Source organism: Schistocerca cancellata, chromosome 5 (genome assembly GCF_023864275.1).
Source record: "Schistocerca cancellata isolate TAMUIC-IGC-003103 chromosome 5, iqSchCanc2.1, whole genome shotgun sequence".
NCBI classification, from domain to species: Eukaryota; Metazoa; Arthropoda; class Insecta; order Orthoptera; family Acrididae; genus Schistocerca; species Schistocerca cancellata.
This window is the reverse complement of record NC_064630.1, coordinates 629,439,823-629,447,997: the sequence shown is the minus strand read 5'-3', so window position 1 is coordinate 629,447,997 and position 8,175 is coordinate 629,439,823. Positions and strand designations below refer to the sequence as shown.

The following is an 8,175-nucleotide window of genomic DNA, read 5'->3' as shown; positions in this document are numbered from 1 at the left end:
AGCGGTGCGCGGTGGTGCGCGGCGCTGACCCGCGTCCGGGCCGGCGCAGCATCCGTGACGTCACGCCGGGTGGAGGGGCGCGTCTGCGTCGCGGCGGAGGCTGAGCGCGCCGGCGGAGGCGGAGGCGGCGGCAGTGTGGCCAGCGCGCCTGGCGACGCCGCGCCGCCGCCGCCGCCATGCTGCGACGCCCGCTGCGTCGGTCGCCGCCGCCGCCGCCGCTGCTGCGTCTGCCGCTGCCGCTGCTCGTCGCTCTGTTGGCCGCGCCGACGCCCGCCCTGCCCGACAAGATCGACAAGATCCCCATCGGTAAGTGTTCCGCAAGAGTAGAATTTCGCCGCTGGCATTTTTCTGCAGCCATCGGCGTCGCTATTACGTCAACGAACTGGAGCGCGTGTGGGCACTCCACGTTGACTTTCGCACGTGATATGTCGGTAAATGTACCGCCTCATCTTGAGGACGAACACTGCGAAGCAGTTGTTAGTGTTCCTCTGAAATAAACAATTTGTTACGATGGAATTACAGAATGCATATTCAGAACATTGTGCTTTAAAATATAATGCCTATCAGCTTTTCAACATCAATGTTAGCCAGAGTGTGCATTCTGGATATTTAAAAATACAAATTTGGCTCCGTTGTTGATTGAAAACCCACAAATGTAACCGTCCATTAATATTATAGCTAGTTACCTGTATTTTACTGTTTCTACACGAACAGTTACAAAAATGAAACATAAACAAACATTTTTTTAGACGACAGTCCATAGCGTAAATATATTTTAGAAAATACATGTTAACTGCGCTGTAAAGAATTTTACATATTTATTCACTTTACAACCATCATCCAGAGAAAAGCAAAAAACATATCAACTTTTAAATTTCATACATCACGCTACAGGCCAATGCTATACTACACAGCATATTACACTACACACAAGTACTTATCAGTGAAATATTGTGACTCATTTTTCTTAGATATCTGAATAGAATGAGTCACAATTTCGCTGATACATACTGATGTTTATCGTAATACGTCCTGTAACATATTTAAGTAGGGTGAGTCACAATAATAGTCTGATGAGTATTGATGTGTATCATAATACTCCTGCACTATGGCATTCCTCTGTAGCATGATATATGAAATGTAAAAGTTGTATTGTCTATTGTTTTTCCCTAGATGATGGTTGGAAACGGAAACCGGTCGGAGTAAATACGTTAACTTCAATACAGCAAAGTTAACGTGCGGTTTCTGAAACATAAACAGTTAGTAGGATGACGCTTGGAGGCGTATTATGCATTTGTCAGTAACGCACAGAGGCGAAGTAATACACAAAGGAATCCCAAAATAAAATATTTGCAGTCGTAAATGTTTTTTTTTCTTTTAAATCTGAAATATGCGAAAGTCCTTTCGCTGTAGAATGAGACCAATATTTCACAATAAACCCGTAAGGGACAGATGTCTCATTATCATACTTTGTTGACATCTGCGATACAACACATGTACACGCGTTTTGGCGAAAACAGTGTGTTAAGTAAGAGCTTGGTCAGCATTACACACGGCAAGTGACATCGTCTTTTTTCTTTCTCAGCCAAATAGAGGGACACTTTATCCTTCACTCGATGTCCATAAAACATTAGTTTACTTTGAATTTTTGACTAAGATACACAATAAGAGACATAAGCGGAGCTTACGCGTTGCGTTCCGAGGCTACATTTCTGTAGCGACCCCAATGTTCTAAAATGGGTCATGCCGCGCAGTCTAAATATAGGGGGAAATCCACGTCATTTGTGCAAAAGTGGGTTAAAAAGGTGATGACTCAGGAGAATGAGGCTCAGTAAGTAAAGTGACTCCAAAAGTGGAAAAAATGATTATGAACCATTCTTAACATTCCGTTAAGTGCAAGTAAAATTCCCTTTGAAACAGCCGTCAACGCAAATTCGACGCGTCTGAAGATCTTCACGTGAATACGCGGAATTGCTTGGCCTCGAAGGTGCCAAGCAATTATCGACGCTGCGAGAGACTGGACGTGTTATTAATTGTTATTTTTCATTTGTTCATACATGATGTATGTATGTATATGTTTGAGCTTCCTTCCAAATACATTTTTTCTGCTGATTAAACAGATCGTGATCTTGCTTAACGGACTATACATAGAGCAATGTTGTCTATAAGGCGCTCAATTTAAGACAAAATTACCTGTAACAGTGACGCGAATACTGATTTCATCTTCGATCTGAGTACGACGATTTAGAATTATTCTTGTCTAGATGGAAAGCGCCACGTGTTTATGTCGACAGCCATCCTGCAGGGCCACAGATTGCTGGAGTTTGGAGTAAACGCGATGCCATTGCAGTTTCTCCAATGTAAAAGGATTTCGATATCACAACAGCACGGAGTAAATGAGAGCTGACTGACTTTATTCCTATCATATAATAACTATGTTCTGTAACTTTCACGGAACGATGGTACACTTTTAGTATTTTAATTTCCGTCGCATCGAATGGAATTCGTTTTTGACTCATATTTTTTAAATTGTCGCAACGTTTTACAGTGCGGCGTTGCAATGGAAACGCATACGTCCGGCAAAGTGTTGCACGTGTCAATAAATTTGCGTGAACGGTGACGGCACATTCCAGTGTGGGCGACGTACGTGGGTCGAGTTCTGAATTTCCAATAATACCGGCCGTATGGTCGCTGCAGTACGGGTATGAAATGGATATCGACAAATGCGAATATCTGTAGAAAACTCAAGTACGATCACTACTAATATCACATGTCGGTATGTTTCGCATGCAATGCAGTTAAAAAGTTTCATAGGCCAGTCAGGCAATTCATTCTGCACGTTTGCTTTTCCAGCGAAACATAAAAATTGCAACGATGTAGCTACTACGTTGATCTGCGGACTTGTTGATAAGCGGTATGTAGAACAGTGATTACTGAGGATAGGATTTTGACTTTTTCTGAATGTGTTCCAATATTGACCTAAGCATATTGCCACGATACCCATGATATCAGTCTGTTGAGCAACTTTTCGTGATACCTAAAACAAAAATTTTGCTCCCCGATTATTTTGGAACTTCAGTGAAATATGAAACTCTTCGTCCAAGGAATGCCTCCACATGAAATTCAGAAAAAGTTTGCATCGACGGCGGAGTAATGAAACGGAATTCTGTAACGTATCCCATTTTCATTGTTTGTTCTTCACCGATATTCATTACTTTTGATACAACATTTTTTTTTTCAGAGCACAAGTGAATACTGTCGTAACTTAATATTGCCGCCAGAAAAATTATTTTGGTATTTTCCCTTTCTCACCATATTTTTCATTCATTAGCGTAGTTCTGTAACTACTTTGGCAGTGGTCTTTAGGTTCCACATGGTCCACAGGTATTAAGGTAAAGAGCTTTCGATACTAGTTTATTTGCAGCAGTTAAACGTTTCAAAATTGCATTAATTTTGTATACGTCAACAAGTGGCCTGGAAAGAATAAATTGCTTTGACCAATTACGTAACAGAAATCCCATTTGTTGCCCTATCTCCCCTTTCTATCGCGGTGCAAAGAGGGAAAGACCACATTTAAATTCTTAAAATTTAAGCCTCTACTCACAACCGCCCAAGCACATCATATCAATCATAGGATTGATTTTCTTTGTGTGCAAATTCATGGCTCTGAGCACTATGGGACTTAACATCTGAAGTCATCAGTCCCCTAGAACTTAGAACTACTTAAACATAACTAACCTAAGGACATCACACAACACCCAGTCATCACGTGGCAGAGAAAATCCCTGACCCCGCCCGGAATCGAACCCGGCAACCCGGGTGCAGGAAGCGAGAACGCTACTGCACGACCACGAGCTACGGACAGCAAATTCATGCCGGATGGAGAAACCTCACAAGAACTGATGAACAACTTCTGGAAAATTAATACGTCCACTTGTAACCGTCGAAAGCCTCAAAAATGTTACATTTTTACTATATTTTTGATTTCCATTGTTATTTCCATGAACTGACATACTTTGTTGTTTCCATTGAATAGGGCCCCTCACACTTTAAAGATCAACTCCATGCGCTACAAGGGAAACAGACTTGTATAGCCTCCATTTGTGATTCACTGAACATATCTGAGAACAATTCTTCATCTGTCAAACAAATCTCACAGAAAACGGAAACATCTGCTTTACTTTTGCTCTGAATTATCAGAAGGAATAAAATACTCACGCGTGATGTTTAAACATTCTATAAACGGCTGCTTCATATTTTCATTTCGACAGCAAAACTCACGTGTTAATTCATTTATACAAGGTATCCACAAGTACATGACAGAGACCGCTCCAAACTATTCTTAAGCGGATCTAGTGATTTTGTGTAAGAGTCTGTGAACTTCACAAAAAATCTCACAGCAAATCATTTTTTATAAAACTGCCAAAAGCAATTTTACAGCGATGCAGCCACTTTATAGTACTTCATTGTGTAGGTCTACAACAATATTTTGAAACACTGTCTTCATGGACGCTATGTGGTAGCCGCGAACGCTCCTCCAGCTAACACCGGGTTACAAGGCGTTAGTAGTAATATTATTGTGTAGTTACAATGGAAAAGATCAAGAGACCTTACTTTTGAGAAGTTTTATGTAGTAGATAAAGAGTAGGTACATAAATTCGGACTCCGCACATTCACCAAAACAAGGACCTTAGGTCTTATTTATTTCACAAACGTAGATGTAGCCACAGTTCACATCCTAGGAGTAACACGATTGATCCTAAATTTTTGAGGATGTTTTTATCGTTACTTTTAGAAACAAGCACGTATCTGAAGAAACAGCTGAATGCTAGATTTCCTCCTGCTGCTTTAGATTATAAGCTTCTTCCCCAATTCACCACACCACATTGGCAATGTCTTTCCCAATAGGGCCACAATGTAGCAGTTTCGGCAAACATCCTCAGCATCATATCTGTACTTGTGGTAGTGGATTATTCATTGAGTTTTGAATGATTTCACATTTAGGTCTTCTCTTAACTCCTTGTTAGGTACGTCAGCTGAGATATTGTATATTTTGATGTTGACTGAATTTTAATTCCATCAGCTCTGTCACGTATTCACGACAGCGATTATCGGAATAGGTAGGCCGGCAATCGACGAGTATCGTGCGCCCTGCGAGTGGTGAGTGTAGGCACCCTGGTGATACAGATGGCGCGTTTGATATTGTTAGGTCATCAATAAAATCACCCATTTAGTAAACCAACTATCAGCCTCCGTGATTACATTTCCTCTGTATAGTGCTGTGCCATAATTTCTTACAGCTTAAAAGCAATACTTAATTATGTCAGAATTAAATAATTACAATCTCTATGAGGGTTCCATTTTGAAGAAGTATAATCGTCTGGTGTCGTCAGAAACATCGTCATAACAAACTTTGTCACTACGAAAAGCACTAGACTGCAGTTCGAAACTTGTGATTGTGGCAACACATTTAGTAGCTAACGAGTGTAACGGAATCTCTTTTTTGGGTTATTTTTCATTCAATTCAAGAGCGCCGTTTTCGGACAGCGAACGATTGTTATCAGTGATGGTGTCTGGTCGACTTAGGTTGTTCTGTCGACAATCATAATGACAACTTTTACGTGAATATCAACATCAGTTAGGTGCAAAGCGACATCTGGTTATTTGGGCTGGTGATCCAGCCAGTATGGGTGTGGTTTATCATCATCACTACCACCATCTTAGTTTGACAGTAACATTTAGGTCCGTGCTGCAGTACAGCAGTGTCGAATTTCACATGAATCTGGCAGTCTGACATCTCATGGAAAAGTTTGATATTTTTGCGCGTATTCCACCAACTGCTTTTGTTCTGCTATTAAATGATTCTCATTTGTGGCAATTTTTTTAGAGAATGTACACATAACAAACCACAGTCATCTTTCCGTATAGTAATAGTTGTACAAAACTAAGTGACTTGTATGTGAGTCTATGATATGAACAAGCACATATTTGCACATTGTTCTTTCCCTCTGAGCTATGCAGAAGAGTCCCACAACTTCCCTCACAGCTTAAATTTTTCGTTTCCATCTCCAGGAGAGATGGCTAGCTTGCTAAACATTTTCTCTCCAAGAAAAATAAGAATCCGATGTTGACTCCCGGTACGACATAGAAATTTGATATTTCAAGTATCTTCACAACCGTGCGCACTCAGCTGCAGACTGAAATGTTATTCTGGCTGATAGCAAATGTGTTACAAAATGGAGACGAAATTGAATAATGAATGCGACTGAACGGTTATCTTCAGATTTAAATTAAATTGCTCTGAAATGAGATTACTGCACCTTGCTATTTTCTGTTAATAAATGTTAAGCTGCACGTATTACCCGAAATCGCTATTCATCAACTGTTGTCCGTTCACAAAATACATTCAGCTAAAGACCTTGTAGCTGCATAAAAAGAAATAGACTAGGTTGCGTCTTTCCCACTTTGCAACGTCAGTAAGTAGTAAATGACACTTACCATCAGTGCGTCGCGACTTCATCCTACTTACGAGAAGAACACGGCAGGTTCCATAATCTGATTTTAACGAGACTTTGCTCAGTGGAAGAAGTATCAAAAGAAGCGAACCCGTGTCTCGACTTATGGGTAGAAACTCGACCTTCCTCTGACAACGACAGTCAGTTTTCGACGTAATTTAGGTGTCTTTTAACATACGATAGTCGTAGCAGAAATGGTGGCAGTGTCTATCGTCGTAGCCTCTCACTTTTGGGCCCCGTGTACGAAACCCGATTATTGTTTTCTTTATTATGTAATTTTTTCCATTTATCTACATACGTACGTAGAAAGTTACTACACAAATGTTTCTTATCAGGTTAGGGGATGCAAAGTGGATTACATTAACTGTATTAAAACTGGGTTTTTTAATAAGTATCATAGTCGTACTATTTGTGTCTGTTTAGTACCTGAAGGGGTTACAATCTTTTTAAATTCTCATATCGTTATATTTCATTCGTATATCAATTCTTATATTAATTCTTATATTAATTCTTATGTTTTTAATCAGGAGGATGTGATGCAAGGCCTTAGATGATACAGATCGTAGAAATATCAATTCTTATATTAACTCTTATATTAATTCTTATATCTTATTCTTATGTTTTTATTCAGGAGGGTGTGATGCAAGGCCTTAGATGATATAGATCGTAGAAATATTGGAAACAGAAATTTCGGACACCAGAAGCATCACACGAAGGCCAGTTTGCCACAGAATGAATCTCAGTCGGGAAAGAAATGTCGTTAACATAGCTGAAGATTCCACGGTCGGCCGGGGTGGCCGAGCGGTTCTTGGCGCTACTGTTTGGAACCGCGCGACCGCAACGGTCGCAGGTTCGAATCCTGCCTTTGGCATGGATGTGCATGATGTCCTTAGGTTGGTTAGGTTTAAGTAGCTCTAAATTCTAGGAGACTGAAGACCTCAGAAGTTAAGCCCCATAGTGCTCAGAGCCATCTGAACCATTTGAAGATTCCTCGCGTTGGCAATAATTTTGAGCCAAACCGCATACAACGGATCTCTTTAACGAAAACTGGGGTTTATAGTTGCTCATGAAGCAAGACACGCTGCATGAATTTCACGGAAAACAATTCCAAATAATTTTCTTATTCTTTTAGTTCTTTCAGCAGACACAGTTTATAGCCGAATAAGAACAACTTAGTTTCACCATACACCGGAAAATTTTCATCTAGTAATATTCTGCGGATATGGATAGATACATGAAAAACAAAATAAGAATAATAATGAGGTTTCGAACATGGGGCGCAAAAGTGTTTATCCGTGACATTTGCCATCTCTCCATCGCTCCGGTTGAACTGATTATTCGGTTAAGGGCACATACATTACCTCGGAAATTGTGTATCTACGGATAATCCGAGACACACATTCGGTTCTTTTGACCTGTCTTCCACTGGGCGACGTTCCCGTGACATTGGGTTATGGTATTCGCCGTGTTGTCCTCGTTAGGTGAATTGCGTGCCCAAGGTGGCAGCTGCGTTAAAGTAAGCTTTCATTGATCAGCCTAGTGTTGTGTCTGTGTTGTTGACGATGGAGTCGAGACAGGGCAGAGGGTGAATACATCTATCGGCTCATAGTCCACTGCTCTCCTAAATATACGTCTCCTCCTAAAATATACACTAACTGTA

The 8,175-nt window shown here is 40.7% G+C and overlaps 1 protein-coding gene across 1 annotated transcript in view; it reads left to right on the top strand.

The window, feature by feature from the left end:
- Positions 1-234: 234 nt before the first annotated feature.
- LOC126187999 (glutamate receptor 1-like) overlaps positions 235-8,175 on the top strand; it is a 1,505,209-nt gene continuing 1,497,268 nt past the window's right edge. The window contains exon 1 of the mRNA XM_049929408.1: positions 235-306. The gene's annotated coding sequence lies outside the window, so the exon portion shown is untranslated. The remainder of the gene's footprint in view (positions 307-8,175) is intronic.